Source organism: Rutidosis leptorrhynchoides, unplaced genomic scaffold (assembly GCF_046630445.1).
Source record: "Rutidosis leptorrhynchoides isolate AG116_Rl617_1_P2 unplaced genomic scaffold, CSIRO_AGI_Rlap_v1 contig465, whole genome shotgun sequence".
Taxonomy (NCBI): domain Eukaryota; kingdom Viridiplantae; phylum Streptophyta; class Magnoliopsida; order Asterales; family Asteraceae; genus Rutidosis; species Rutidosis leptorrhynchoides.
The window spans coordinates 1-15320 of record NW_027266698.1 but is presented as its reverse complement, the minus strand read 5'-3'; the positions used below and the strand labels follow the sequence as shown (position 1 = coordinate 15320).

Genomic DNA, 15320 nt, shown 5'->3' with positions numbered 1-15320 from the left:
ATGTCTATACTATGGTATAAAATGATGGGGCATATGAACTACAACGAGATTCATGTGAAGCGGTAAAGGGATTGCCTACACTTAAAGGTAATCAACCTTACACTTATGGTGATTGTGTATGGGAAAATCGACTCTCGCACTTCATAAGAAGCTCCAGACTATTACTATATCCCGAATTCTCGAGCTCTTACACATGGATCTTATGGGTCATGTACAATCCGAAAGTCTCTCGGGAAAGCGATATATCTATGTCTCTGTTGATGACTTCTCTCATTACACTTGGGTGGACTTTGTCATACATTTGTCCGATGTGTTTGAAGTATTTAAACGGTTGTGCAACAAGTTGATGACCAACAAAGGGATGCATATTCAAAGAATACGGAGTGATTATGGGAAGGAGTTTGAGAATTCTATTTTTGGAGAGTATTGTGACAAGAAGGGAATAGCTCTTGAGTTTTCTACTCCAATTACTTCACAATCGAATGACATTAACAGAACACTCACTGAAATGGCGAGAGTGATGATTCTTTCGCAAGGAGTTTCCCATCGTCTTTGGGCTGAAGCTATGTCCACAGCCTGATATATTATCAATCGTGCTTCTCTTCGCTCTCGAACCAAGATGACTCTTTATGAACTTTGGTTAGGGAGGCAGTCTAATATCTCTCACTTTCAAATATTTGGTTCCAAGTGTTTTGTTTTGAGAGACAATGAACAACAAGGGAAGATTGATCCTCATGGAGATGAAGCTATATTTCTTGACTATGTCCCGAATAGTCGAGCTTATAGGGTCTACAACAAGCGTACTTGATCTGTTATGGAATCTGATAATGTGGGGTTTTGCAAGTACATAGAAACGGATGATCAAATCTTTCTTGCCATAAGTCCGCAAACTATAGCAATTGCCGAGGGATCTGGTGCAGATGTTCTCAATGATGCTCCAAACTCTGAGGAGGTTGTTAACTCTGTAGATCCATCTGTTCCTACTAATGGACCATTTGCTCAGGTTCGTAGAGATCATTCCGCTGCTGACATAATTGGCGATATCAATGATAGAACGCCTCATGGAGGTCCTAAACCTGACTATCGATTGATGAATGGATCTGTCTGTCACATCTCCAAAGTGGAGATCTTAATTGAAGGTATTGGCTCTGCTTGTTTCGAAATTCTCAGGAATGCTTTGGGAGATTGTTGCATTTGAAGAAGAAGTATCATGCCCCCTTTGTACATATTCATTTATGTTTTTATTGTAATTTTTGTTAAAAAAAATTAGAGTCGTTTTTGTTTGGGTTGGATTACTTCTATCGCAGGAAAGGATTGAATGAATTGGAAGACCTATGGATACCTGGAGTTTCGTTTGTCATACATCATGAAACTTTGGCAACCAAGACACATTTTGTCAGATTTTGTATCAGAAGAGTTTAAACCGGAACTGGGTCAGATTTGTTTCGATGGTTGTTTCCTCCTTCACAAGTTCCGAAGGAGTATTGCTCGGATTATTTTCTCGGTGTATCTGGCACATACTTATGCTACTCAGAGGCATTTAGAACGCATAACAGTGACTAATGAGAAGCTGCGCAATCGACTACAAGCTCAAGATCATTAGAAGCATTGTTTCAAGGGGAGCTTGTTTTGTCTACAACAGAGGTTCATATGTTCAGGGGGAGCATTGCTCAGATTGCTTGAAGATGCATTCTTGTGTTGAGGGAGAGCTTTGCTTGGAGTTTATGTATTTGAGATCTGATCTTCCATACTTCCCAGATCTATGTCAAACTTGTTCATGGATGCCTTTGTCCTTTTTGTCAAAAAGGGAGAAATTCGTTGCTATTGGGTTATCATTAATGAAATCAGCTTTAGTGGTTTTGTCATAAATGCCAAAGGGAGAGTTTGTAACGGCATGCTTTATTTTTTGGTTCGACTGTGATTTATTTTCCGGTTCGACCGGTTTGGTTTGATTCGCTAAAGTCAGTTTGGTTCGACATGGTGCATTGATTAAATCAAACCGTATTTGTGTTGGCATCTTTGACTTTTATTCAGCCGATTTTCCTTCTAGAAAATGCTCTACATCCCAAACAGGAAGCAAAGATATTCTCCATATCTTTGTCTTTAAGGTGATTTGATTGAGAATTAAGAAAAGAAAGCCTACTTCTCCAACTATAAAAGAAATCAGCATCACTCTTTTATAGTTGTTCTTTTTCACCAGTTTTGATACAAGAAGGCAGAATCCAACGCTACGTTGAAGACTTTCTGGCACCACCAATCAAGCTCTCCTTCACACATTTGTGGCCGCCTTGTCACTCCAACAAATCTCAGCACTACATACCAGATCAAAGCTGATAAATTACATTCAAAAAACAGAGTCTCTCGTTTCAGGCAACAAACCACAACAACAACATGGACAAATGACATCAGCATACATTCCCCAACGATAAATCAATGCTTTCCCAGCTAGTCGAGTGAAATTAACCAGCCAACATACAAAATTGTGACGAGGGCTTGGACCCTTTCCCCACACCAGCCTCGCCTACCGTACAATTGGAGCTTTAGTTCGAAGTGCCTCATAAACAGAGGAAATTGTGTACTGACTTGTCTTGTTAGCTTTCCAAACAATCTGATCAAGCATTGACGAAATCGTAACTTGCTGCACGGTATCCCAAACATCTGCAATATATGAATTTATCGGCATGAGAAGTATCGATAAGTATGTTATTCTCCATATAAAAAGTTATGAGATCTATTTGTAGAATCGATATTCGTTTGGAGGGATAATCTCGAATAGAAATAAATTTAAAATTTAAAATTATCGAAATTGATATGATAAAAAAACATACGTTTTACATATCTGTGCCATTAAACTACATTAGCATATTTTATTTAATTTTTTGTAAGAACATGATGGGGAATGTTCGATTTATTGTACTCCCATACTATATTTTTATGTTTATGACTTAAAAAAATCCAACTTTACTTTTTCGATATACTGTATTTTCTTAAAAAACTGAGAGAACAAATTTTCTAACCTCTTATTTTAATTTATCCTTTTGTTTAGAAAGAAAAGAAAAAAAATCCCAAAAAGTTACTACTAGAATTTTATCTTAATTACCCGAAAAACCAAAAGGGAACCCTAAATTTGGCACGTGCGTCCTCTATTTTCTCATTTTCTTTCCTCTTCAACATAGTATTTATTATGTTTTCTCCTCTCTGAATTTTCTGTCATAAAATCTCTCTCCGTCTCTCTCTCTCTCTCACAATCTCAATCTGTCAAATCGCCGGCGCTCAAATACGATTGTGTAAGCAGTGAAACGTAGTCGACGGCTGTATAAACGAATCAACCTCTCTTTGTATTATTATCAGGTAATAATAATAATCAACTTTCTGCTCTCTGATTTTTCTGTTTATCCTGTTTCTTTCAAATTTTCTATGAAATTTATTCGATCTCAGCTTACTAGCTTCAAATTACAATTGTTTTGACACTAAGAAGTTGTTTTGACTGTAATTTGCATGTTTCCTAGACCAGCCGGAACGAATATCGATGTTTTTTTTTTTTGTAACTATTATCCCCGCTGCCAAAACGGAGGATTAGTATGAACAACACGAGATAATAACTAGTGTTAATTGATTCAAAGTAAATCAATTTTTTCTTTTTGACCAAATTTTTCAATCGAATCTGTTGAGGAAATTGCAATTTTTATTTCAGCTGTCCAAGATCGGTATCTCTTTCTGCTTCGATTTCATTCAAGTGGTTATTTGGTGAATTTCTAGATCTGCATGTCTCAAATGAAGTTGAATGCTTGTTTGTGATGGCTGCTTACTTTGGTTTATCACTCTCTTGTTTTTGTGTTTCTTATATTCTTATAATCCCTGGGGAACACTCCCGGAAAAAAAAATGGAGATTTACACAACTAGTGCAATTTGATACTCACTCTCCTCCTAAATATTATTCACTTTTGCTCTTTTGGATACATCTATTTACGATGTATCTAGACGCAAAAAATTAGGAACGGAGGAAGTAGTTAAAAGTAGGCGTTCACGTTGTAAATTATAGGCAATTGAGCTCTTTTATTGTTATGTCTCCGTTATTAAAAAAAAAAAAAGCAGTTCTAACCATGTGGTTTGTTATTAAACAGGATGGTTGAGTGCCCTTCTATTGCTGTCAGGAAATCGATTCTGGTCAGGTTTATGCTCTCCATAGACAACTGATTCCCAAAGCTTCGAATAAAGTACTTTTTCAAGAGATGGATCGGTGCGATACTTCGGGATTTGTCAGCGGGGGTGGGATTTATTTTTTTGGATATATCTAACTCTAGTTTTGTAGCTGATTTTTTATTTTCCCGGAACTCAGCCAGGTTGACTGTCTATTGTAGCTTAGATTAGGTTTGAATATAATAAGTTTTGAGCAATTGCTTAATGGATCGAAGGTTCCTGAACTTGGGTATTAATTCTAATGCTCCTGGAAATGCATCTAAGATCTTAGACAGTTCAATGCAAGTTGGAGACACTGGGCCAGAATATCACACAGACACAGTTTTACGCCTTGATTCCCCTGGTTCTTCATTGCCTGGCATGTCCTTTTCAAAGGGACTTAAGCGAAAATGGAGCTTTAGGAACGGACCAATGGGTCAGCTTATAGACCCTTCATTATCTCTTGTGCTAGGCCGATCATCGAGTTCATCAGATAGCAAGGGAAGTTCTGCAACAGGCTGCACTGCAATGTCTTCTGGAAAAGAAACTGACGAGGAGTCCTCAATGTCTGTGGACTTAGACTTCACCCTGCATCTTGGCGGTGAAAAGATACTCCCTCCTAAGAAATCCGCGAGTCCAAATTTCAAAGGACCAAAGCTTGACCTGCAATTAAATCTTTCCAGTGGGCCTTCTGAATCTGAGATCACCAGTGTCCAGTCATGGTCCAGTAAATGTCAAGTTGATCTGGAAATTCCAGCTACTGCTGATGGCAGTCCAAATGCCGAAGAAGGATCGACAACTTGGAAGAAAGGATTCTCTTTGCCACCTTTCCAAAGTCTGCCGAACAAAGAGGCTAGCATTTGCTTCAGCCAGGGTCAAAGTTATAATGATCTTCCTCCCAGTGTTCAGGAGCTCTCATCAAGCTTAATAACCACTACAAAAAGTTCAGTCACCTGTATTTCTGGGATACCAAGGCAGCAGCAGCCGCAACAATATCGCAGCTCAAGTTCAAAAATTTGTCAGGTCGAGGGATGTGGAAAGGGAGCCAGGGGTGCTTCTGGCCGCTGTATCTCCCATGGGGGTGGCCGGAGATGTCAAAAACCTGGTTGCCACAAGGGAGCTGAGGGTCGAACTGTGTACTGCAAGGCTCATGGAGGTGGCCGGAGATGTGAGTTCCTAGGATGCACAAAAAGTGCTGAAGGTCGAACTGATTTCTGTATCGCCCATGGGGGTGGTCGGAGGTGCAGTTCAGAGGGTTGCACTCGAGCTGCAAGAGGAAAGTCTGGGCTGTGTATCCGTCATGGTGGAGGCAAAAGATGTCAGATGGAAAGTTGCACTAAGAGTGCTGAAGGGCTTTCTGGTCTTTGCATCTCACATGGAGGTGGACGCCGATGCCAGGCTATTGGATGCACTAAGGGAGCACAAGGAAGTACCATGTTCTGCAAGGCACATGGTGGCGGAAAACGGTGTACGTTTCCCCATTGCTCAAAGGGGGCTGAAGGAAGCACGCCCTTCTGCAAGGGCCATGGAGGAGGGAAAAGGTGCGCATTCCAAGGTGGAGGTGCTTGTACAAAGAGTGTGCATGGAGGAACCAACTTCTGTGTTGCTCATGGCGGGGGTAAGAGGTGCGCGATTCCTGAGTGCACGAAAAGTGCCAGGGGACGAACCGATTACTGTGTCCGTCATGGTGGGGGAAAGAGATGCAAGTTTGACGGATGTGGCAAAAGTGCACAAGGAAGCACCGATTTCTGCAAGGCACATGGTGGAGGCAAGAAATGCTCATGGGGCCATCCTGGATCTGAAATTTGGCTCTCAACCTACTGGTCCATGTAATTCTCATGCTAGAGGGAAGACCGGTCTCTGTGCCCTTCACAGTGGCCTGGTGCAGGATAAGAGGTCCATGGTGGTGCCACTCTGGGACCTATTGTCCATGATTCTAAACTCAGCAAGGCCGAGAAGATGAAAGGGATGCTAACAACCGAGGAAATGAACATTGATATGATGAAGACTTCAACTAGCATGTGTTATTCCAATCTCAATCAATATGGAATGTGTAATTCCAATAACTCAGTTGGGGAAATGTCGGTCGTCATTCCTGAAGGCAGGGTCCATGGTGGAAGTTTGATGGCAATGCTGAATCTTGGTGCAAGCAGCAGCAAAGGTGGCGCACCAGGGTCAACAAGCTGGATATAAGGTCGTGTCGTTTTCATTTTTTTTTTCATCTTTGGCAATTTGGCTGAGTTCTGGGTGTTTGTTATTGTTGCTTTTAGTTTTTTTTTTTGTTTTTCATTAGTAGTTTGGTATTTGAAAGTTCTCATTCATTAATTAGAATGGCGAGAACAGGTCATTTGTGTGAAGTTCTGGGGAATCAAGCAGTTGTAGTTAGCATTTGTGTCTAAGGTCTATGTGGTGTAAATACCTAGATAAGCCCAAAATAAAGGTCGTTGTCATGTCCAGGTTTCTCTCTGGTGTATGGGTCATTCACATTGTCAAAAAATGTTCTAATTATCGAATAAAGGCCTTTTAATGGGCGTTTACATGTACTTTTAGTCTGGTTGTTGATTATTTGGCGATATTAAATTAGTAGCTAGTATGTTTTTTCATTATTACTTGGCCAAATCATTCATGTCCGTAAATGCAAACCCAGATTATCTCGATATAGTAATGGCTTTATTTGGTTGGCTCTTCCAATATCTTTAGAGTGTAAATTCCATACTCTTTATTTATTTAGTGTCTCAATCAGAGTGCCATCTGTCTAATGGGCACTGTTTTACTCTGCTCTCTGATAGCTCTGCCTTATGCAGAGACCATACTCTTTTTCCTAGTTGTCCTTTTATGGCAAATGCATATCCATATTGGTGTCTTCAAGGAATATGAATGACGACAAACAATTATTCACTCTCTCTACATTGACAATGGAACTTTCTGGTTTCAATTATTTTGGATAGCTTTCAATGCTTCCTACATCTAGTGAGGCTTGAATTTCAATAGTATGAGGGTTGTTGTTAGAGTAATTTAGGATGGAATATTATGATCATAAGAAATAAATTTGATTATTGTATTTATCCTTCCTCTACAACTAAAAGATGACAATTTGATAAAATTAGAAGTATTATTTCTGTTTCACTTGATAACGATAGTTGATTTTTAGATTTTAATGGCATATATAATTAATTATTAGATATTATAGGAATACTATTTATAATAAAAATATTTTTTAAACTATAAATGATATTTTGTCCAATTTAAGGAAGTTTGAAAAAAAAATTTTCATAAAAATAAACATTAAGTATTTTGAAACGATGGAAGTAGTTGTTAATTATGCAGTGAATGATTTAGCACAAAAAAATGGCAGGAAGCAGGATTACAAGAAATGTACATAAATAAATATGGGCCATCTCTAACAAGTCCAAGTACTAATCAGTAAAAGACAGTAACTTAGATTTTACAAATCATATGAATAGATAGATGGATGGTTACTTGAATAATCTCAGTTTTATGGGCATGGGTTGCTTTAAACTATTTTCATCATAGAAAAAAAAAAAAGAATTTTGAGAAATGAATATTTAGGACTAACATAAAAAAGTTCTTATCCAAGAATTTCTCAATTTTTTATATCAGAACTCAGAAACACAAAATTCCTTCAGATATCTCGTGTAATTTGGAATAACAGTTTCCTCCTAGACGACAATTATTTACAGTAGGATGAAGGATAGTGGCCATCTTTATCTTATTCAAAGGAAACATTTATAAGAACCACATCTTGTTCTTAATTACCATTGCAGGTATTTTAACGCAAATGAAGATGTAGCAGACATCTTCAATTGGACTGCGTGGCTTAAACTATTTTAATGGTAGAAAAACTGCATTTCCGACATTAGAAGCTGCTAAATACAATATTCTTTCTAATAGTATAATGTATGTCTTGACTAAACATTGTTATCATATTCAATCTATCTTGTAGTATATAGTAAGTTCCTTGTCTTATAGCACCTCATCATGCTTAAACTTGGCCATACTGGAAAGCTTATCAACAGCTTCAACAAGGTGATCAAGCCTAGCTACAAACTCAATAAGCAAAGACGTAAAAGTGGCAAGTGACAACGCCGCCGTGCTTTCCAACGCATTCATCCGAGGCAGAACAAAGTCAATGCCGCATCCTTCCTCCTCAAATGCTGCATCAACCTCCCTCGACGGCCAAGAATGCAACCTCCTCGATTGCTTCCTCATCATCTCATGGTATGATTCTACTACTTGCGAAAGATTACCCGACGCCGCGTTATTTTCTAGATTAGTAACTGGTTTGATCATTCTGATCAGCTATATTGGCCGAGAGGGTATGCGAAAGCTTGGTTGAAAGCGTCGTCTTATTGGAATCAGGTGGATCACAGTAAGATGTTGTTAGAAGATATGAATGCAAGTCTATGGCACGTTGAAGTCTTTCAGTTGAGCTGTGAACTCTTTTTAACAGTGAAGTCTTTATGCTTCTCTTCATGTTTCCAACGTCTTTTCCTAAACTCCTCACAAGCTCTGCAGCTTGGATCGTTGCTTCGAGAATCTCTGTCTGAAAGGTGATCCGAAGATTGTAGGGTGCCTGAATATACCAAGTTGGAAGCAACAAATAGATTAAAATGTCAGGCAAAATTAACATTTTTGTGATAGTCATTGTAGTTAAGTCATGACGTTGAATGTAGTCCGTGCTATAATCGATTCATATGTATATGTTTTGAGCAATCACAATTTGTAATTTGTTTTCTAGACTATGCTGCGACAGTTGGTTCTTATACTTTCATTAGTATTTATATATATATGTGTCTATTTTATTTTATTTCTAGCATGCGTTATAGCATCCCTTAAATTGTTCATGGATCCATCTATAGTTAAATAGTTTTGTTGTGGTAAAGCAAATTAAGAATAACAAATTATGTTCTTAATTTATAACTATTCCCTCCGTCTCTAAATACATACCTATATGTATTTAGAGACTGAGGTAGTATATGTTCCTTTCATCACACCATATTCTGTGTGCCCATAAACCCACATTTGGGAGAACAAATAGATTGTATACATTCGTAGTTGTAGTTTTGATGCTTGGAACATTTTTCTTTTCCAACTAGTATAATAACTCTAATAATAAGAAGCCTATTATAGTCCGTTAATCTAGGATTTTGCAGAATCTGTTCTGATAGATTCTTGCTGAGCATTTTTCCAGCAGTATAGTATTTTAATTTTTCTTTTTCAGGAAGCTGGAATATGTTCTGATTCTGTTGAACTGTGGGAACATGAATATCCCACCAATTATCAAAATAGATGATGGTTTGCAATTTTAAATTCATTCATATATACATGTATGATGTATCTAGTCAATGATATTCACTAAATATATATATGTGGATATGATTGAACGCAAAACATCATCATTTATTTTGAGACGAATGTAATATATTATTATCAGAATTAAAAAGTTGGAAAACATGCCTGAATCTCGGAGTGGAGGACACCATGAAGGGCCATGACTTCATAAGCGCAATATCTCAAAACTGCACCAACTTTCACATACTCTGACCATGGATAGAAAAGATTCCTAAATCTTCCATGAGGTGGTTCCCATTTCGCCGATTGAGCCTAGCATTAACATTAGTTCAGAACCAAATCATTTTTATGTACGTTACAATTAACATTAACGTACTAAGAATAAATTAAAACGTATAAAATAATTAGTAGTAGAGATATATGCCAAGGATTCAAGCTTTGCTGAGGAGTTCATGGTTGCTTTGCATTTTTTATAGGAATGTTCGTCCGGAAACTCATCCATCACTGTCTTGCTGAACTCTGGATAATCCGAACCATCATCGTCTAAGTATTTCTTCACACATTCTGAGGACATCAATTGCAACTTCATGATTATAAGATTTAATTTACGCAATAAATATGACAGTAGTGTGTGATTAACGATATTGATTATATTTTAATTTTGATCTAAATATTAAAAACATATTTCTTCAGTCTCAAATTAGATGTTAATATAAACATAATTTTTTATCTCAAATTAAATGCAAATTTTGACAAATTTAAGAAACATTAATTATATTTTTTCATTATATCCTTACCACTTTCACCATTTTCATCTTCATGTCTCCCATATACTCTCTCTCACCAACTTCACAATCTTCACCCACATATTCCTATGAGGATTTTTTAGTCTATACAATGATAATTATATTGAAAAATGAACTAAAAAACATGCTTTATTGATTTATGTGAAATTCTCTAGATTAGCATCTAGTTTGAGACGGAAGGAGTATACTATATGGTTTGAAATTATTAATTTGAAGTACGTTATGTACCTTCGAGGGAGTCAGCGACTGAGTTGAAGTGTTTGACGAGCTCCTTGTGCAACTGCTCGCCAGCCCAGATTGGGAAAACAAAGACATTTACGAGGACGGCAACAAGACCTCCCATGACAATAGAATAGAGCCTGTCCATTGAAACTCTAATAGGGTTTCCCATTCGATATCCAGAGATTATTATTAAACAGTATGTAAACAATATCACCCTGAACCCGTACTCGTATGCATGATTGTAGCGAATGATGGCCATAGTTTCATGAATGATGTCATAGCACCTGCATGCATACACATGATTGTAGCGAATTACTAATTAATTTCACATTTTTTTTTAATTAACTTTGATCTAATTAGTATTAATAGCATTATACCAACGAGGAAGATGCTTGTGCCAATAATGAAAGGCTCAATTACTCTGCCAAATTGTAGAGCTAACAGAGCCACAGCAATTGCTAGGATCCCCGCAAGTAAGCTTCCAAGCGCTCGGTTGAATCCTCGATTGAACGTTGCTCCTTAATTAAGATATAAATCCACATTCTCTCATTAGAAAATAAATTAATTAATTACGAGAACTCACAAGTGATATATATACCTCTCTAAATGCGGTAATCATTAGATGGAAATATTTATGTATCGATCAATATCAGAACATTGCATGGCACGTACGTCACGTGAATTTACACCAAAATTCTATATTATGCCTCATTTGAGAAATACCCCCGTAATCAAGACAAATAACATAACTCAATAAGATCAATCTTGTAAATTGAAGACAATAAATTTTAAAAATTAATGGCATTGGAACTACTTAGTACGTAAATGAATAAAATAATTAACAAAAGACAAGCATATTTGCATGGAGACATGCATATATGTATAAATTATATATTCGTACCAACTGTGTATTCGAACATGATAGCAACAGTGAGGATAGACCAAATGATGTTAGTTCCAAACACATCATAAGGTGCTCGGAATAGTATAAGCAAAGACACGAGTAACACAGCCAATCCCACTTTGAAAGCGAATTTCACTCTGTTGCTATCCTCCTTGCAAAATTCCCACACACTCTCCGTCAATTCTTTGATGGAAATGCCCTCCCTCTCGCCCTTGCCACCATTTTTCTTGGCCGGATCCACCATTTTCGGTTTGGTCACTTGTGGAATGTCGATAGTAATACTACTACTACCCTTTTTCCCATTCATGATTTAATTAATGAAACAAAAACTCCTCCTTGCAATTTTTTGTTGTGTAATGAACAAATCGAAACAATTAGGTCAACATGAAATATGGTTGAAAGAATTAAGTGGGAATAAGCGTGAGAAATAGAGAGTATATATATAAAGAGGACGGAGGGGGAAATAAGTTGGAAGCTAGCTAGGTGCAAATAGTGGAAGTATATATGCATGTGTAGTCACAATTAACATGATGTATAGATGAAATAAAAGAATAGTATATAAACAATAATAGAAGAAGTAGATAAATTGATGATGAAAATTAGAAGATAAAGATGCTTAATATTCTCTAACGGCCAATCAAGGCGTGGCCCAATGGTTAAGACTTTCGACTCTCCTATGGAAAGTCATGGGTTCGATTCTTGGAGGAACAAACTTTGAGTGGATAGATTATTGTATTAGATTTATAAAAAAAAAATATATATTCTCAATAATGTCTCATGGGAAGAGCATTTAGAATCTTAACAAGTTTCATTTTTGCATGGACAATATACACAGTTTAATGTATAATTTTTTATCAATGTAGTGGTTTTCAACAACTACATAAGTGGCATATATACTAATATATACGGTTCACAAGCAAAATTTTATCTATGGATCACTTATATTCAAAACTATCATATGGGGTGGATGAAAGCTAATTCGACTGTGGAAGTTACTGGCATGACCAAGATGATGGAGGCTTCAGAGGCTGAATCGTCGGTGCTGGTGGCGGAAAGGCAGCCAGAAAAGGAAGGTTCACTCGAAAAGGAAGCTAACGGAAATCACAGAAAGGCAGAATTTAAGGCGTTGAATCAGGACAATTCAAATTTGAACAGATTATCTGGAAAGAATTTGAATTCTAGAGGAAACGGTGGAGTGATGGCAGGGCGTGATTCTAGGAAAATTAATTTCCTAGGCAACACGGCTACTGCTAGAGGCGTGAAGGGGAAAAGAACTGATGGGTATCTGGGCCACAACAATGGGGGCCTTATAACCGAACAGTGTAATTCGGGCGGCTGGTTGGCCCATGACAATATGGTAGGCCCAGGTTATGGTGATATGAATGGTGGGAAGTCAACAGGGAGAGGACTGTTAGGATGGTGGACCGAAATTCGGTGGGCTGGAAGATGGGCTTAGGCAGAGGAAAGAAGGACTTGGGATCTAGCTCAGTGAGAGCCTTTGAATCTGGCTCAGGGCTTGGAAGTTTAGCAAAGAAGAGGAAGACCCATCAGTTGGGTTTGGTTACAGTCGAGGACGAAGGCGATGCGAATGGAAAGGAGGATGTTCAGATCGGGGGAACGACTGTGGATGAGGGAGAGTCTGGCGAGCCAAGTCGAGGTGGAGGAATGGTTGAAACAAAAGGGGCTGTTGGGAGCCTCGTTCGACTTTTGCAAATGGTGGATAGTACTAATGTTTCCCGACAGGGATTCACCGGTGACGTTGAAACTCAATCGGCCGACATGGGTGAGGAGAGCCCCGTCCGTCGGGCCCAATGAATACTTTTGTATTAGAACTATAGGGGGCTAGGACGGCGTCGTGTAGTTCCAGGTGTGGCGCGCTTTTTGCGCCGTGAGAAGCCTGTGTTGGTTTTTCTGTCTGAGACAAAGGTAACTAGTATGGCACGATTGAAAGGGAGATTTGGGTATCGGCAGTGTTTTGCGGTCGATAGCGTGGGTAAGAGTGGAGGATTGGCATTATTATGGAATGAGGATGAAGTAAGGGTAGAGGTCCTGTCTTCGTCAAATTGGTACACTGATACAATTGTAGATGGAAAATGGCACTGGACTGGGTTCTACGGGACACCCAGCAACTGATATGAGACCTCAAACGTGGGAATTGTTGTGTTCCCTAAAGACGGCTTCCCATCTCCCCTAGGTAGGGGGGGGGGATTTTAATGAAATTCTAAATGCATGTGAAAAATGGGGCGGAGACCTCGAAGCCATGTACAGATGGATAGGTTTCGGGATTGCTTGGAGCTCTGTGAGTTACGAGAAATTCAACACGTAGGAACGGAATTCACATGGTGCAACAAGCAATATGATGGTGTCCTCGTGTACGAGAGACTTGATAGGGTGGTGGCAGAAGAAAGGTGGTGTGCTCTGTTTTCGGATGCGGTAGTCAAGCATCTGGTCTCACCGATTTCTGATCATATGCCTATTCTTTTATGTTGGGAGGAGGAGTTTGTACGACCAAGGGCAGCAAGAACTTTCAAATTCGAGAACTTTTGGACTGATAATGGAGCCTGTTTGGAGGCGACATGGCTGGCCATCGCGGGCAATATTCAAGATGCTCTGACTGTTTGGAGTAGGGAGGAATTTGGGGGACATTGAAGGTGAAATCTTGATGCTGTAAAGGAAATTAAAACAAATGTGAGAGTGCCCTAACATAGGCCGGAGAAGTGATGTCATTAGAGAAACTGAAAGTAGGCTAAACTGCCTGCTGGATGCTGAAGAATCGCGTTGGAGGCAAAGGTCTAAGGTAGACTGGCATGCTCATGGGGATAGCAACACCGCATATTTCCATGCTTTTGCAAACCAGAGGAGGAGGAATAATCTCGTACGAAGAATGCAAGGGCAGGATGGGCAATGGACTACTAATGCTGAAGGAATTACAGGTATTATAAAGAGACACTTCCATGAGGTATACGTGTCTGCCAGGCCAAGAGAATCGGATGTGGCCCAGGTTACAGCATTGATTAAACAGAAAGTATCGGAAGAAATGAATCAGGAGTTCATGAAGGCCTTTTCGGCTGAGGATGTTTGGATGGCATTGAAAGACATTCATCCGAATCGATCACCTGGCCCAGATGGGTATGGGTCAGGATTTTACCTCAAGTGTTGGCCTGTTGTTGGGGAAGCAGTGTGTAAAATGGTACTGGGGATTCTGAACCATGGTGAAGACCCAGGCTGCATTAATGACACAACAATCGTTCTTATTCCAAAGGTAAAAGTCCCTTCGACTCCCTCAGATTTACAGCCGATTAGTTTGTGTAACGTAATCTATAAATTGGTATCTAAATGTATTGTGAATCGGCTGAGGCCGCATTTGCCGGATGTGATCTCGGAAAACCAGAGTGGGTTCATCTCGGGAAGGTCCATATTTGATAACATTGTGTTTGCATTTGAGTTAGTACATTCTATGAAGTTAAGGAAGCATGATAGTGAAGGGGACATGGCAATAAAATTAGATATCGCAAAAGCGTATGATAAAATTGAGTGGATCTACATTGAAAACTGTCTGTTAAGACTTGATTTTCATGTGCAGTTTGTGAATCTTATCATGAGGTGTGTTCGGTCAGTCTCCTTCTCGCTGCTAATCAATGGAGTTCGATCGGAAGGGTTTGTACCAAGTCAGGCATTAGGCAAGGGGACCCGCTGTCTCCAATCCTGTATGTCTTATGCTCCGAGGGTTTGACAGCCATGTTCGATGACAAAGTGACTGTTGGACTGATGCGTGGGGTGGCTGCCTCGAAAAATGGTGATAAGGTATCGCATCTTCTTTTCGCTGATGATAGTTTGGCTTTTATGGAAGCGTCTGATTTAAATTGCACTCATTTTATGGAGGTGTTGGAGATGTA

The 15320-nt window shown here is 38.9% G+C and overlaps 2 pseudogenes; one reads left to right on the top strand and one right to left on the bottom strand.

The window, feature by feature from the left end:
* The first annotated feature begins 4404 nt into the window (after window positions 1–4404).
* LOC139883875 (uncharacterized) lies at window positions 4405–6372 on the top strand (annotated as a pseudogene).
* A 1791-nt stretch (window positions 6373–8163) lies between these two features.
* Window positions 8164–11731, bottom strand: LOC139883874 (aluminum-activated malate transporter 9-like; annotated as a pseudogene).
* Between the last annotated feature and the right edge of the window lie 3589 nt (window positions 11732–15320).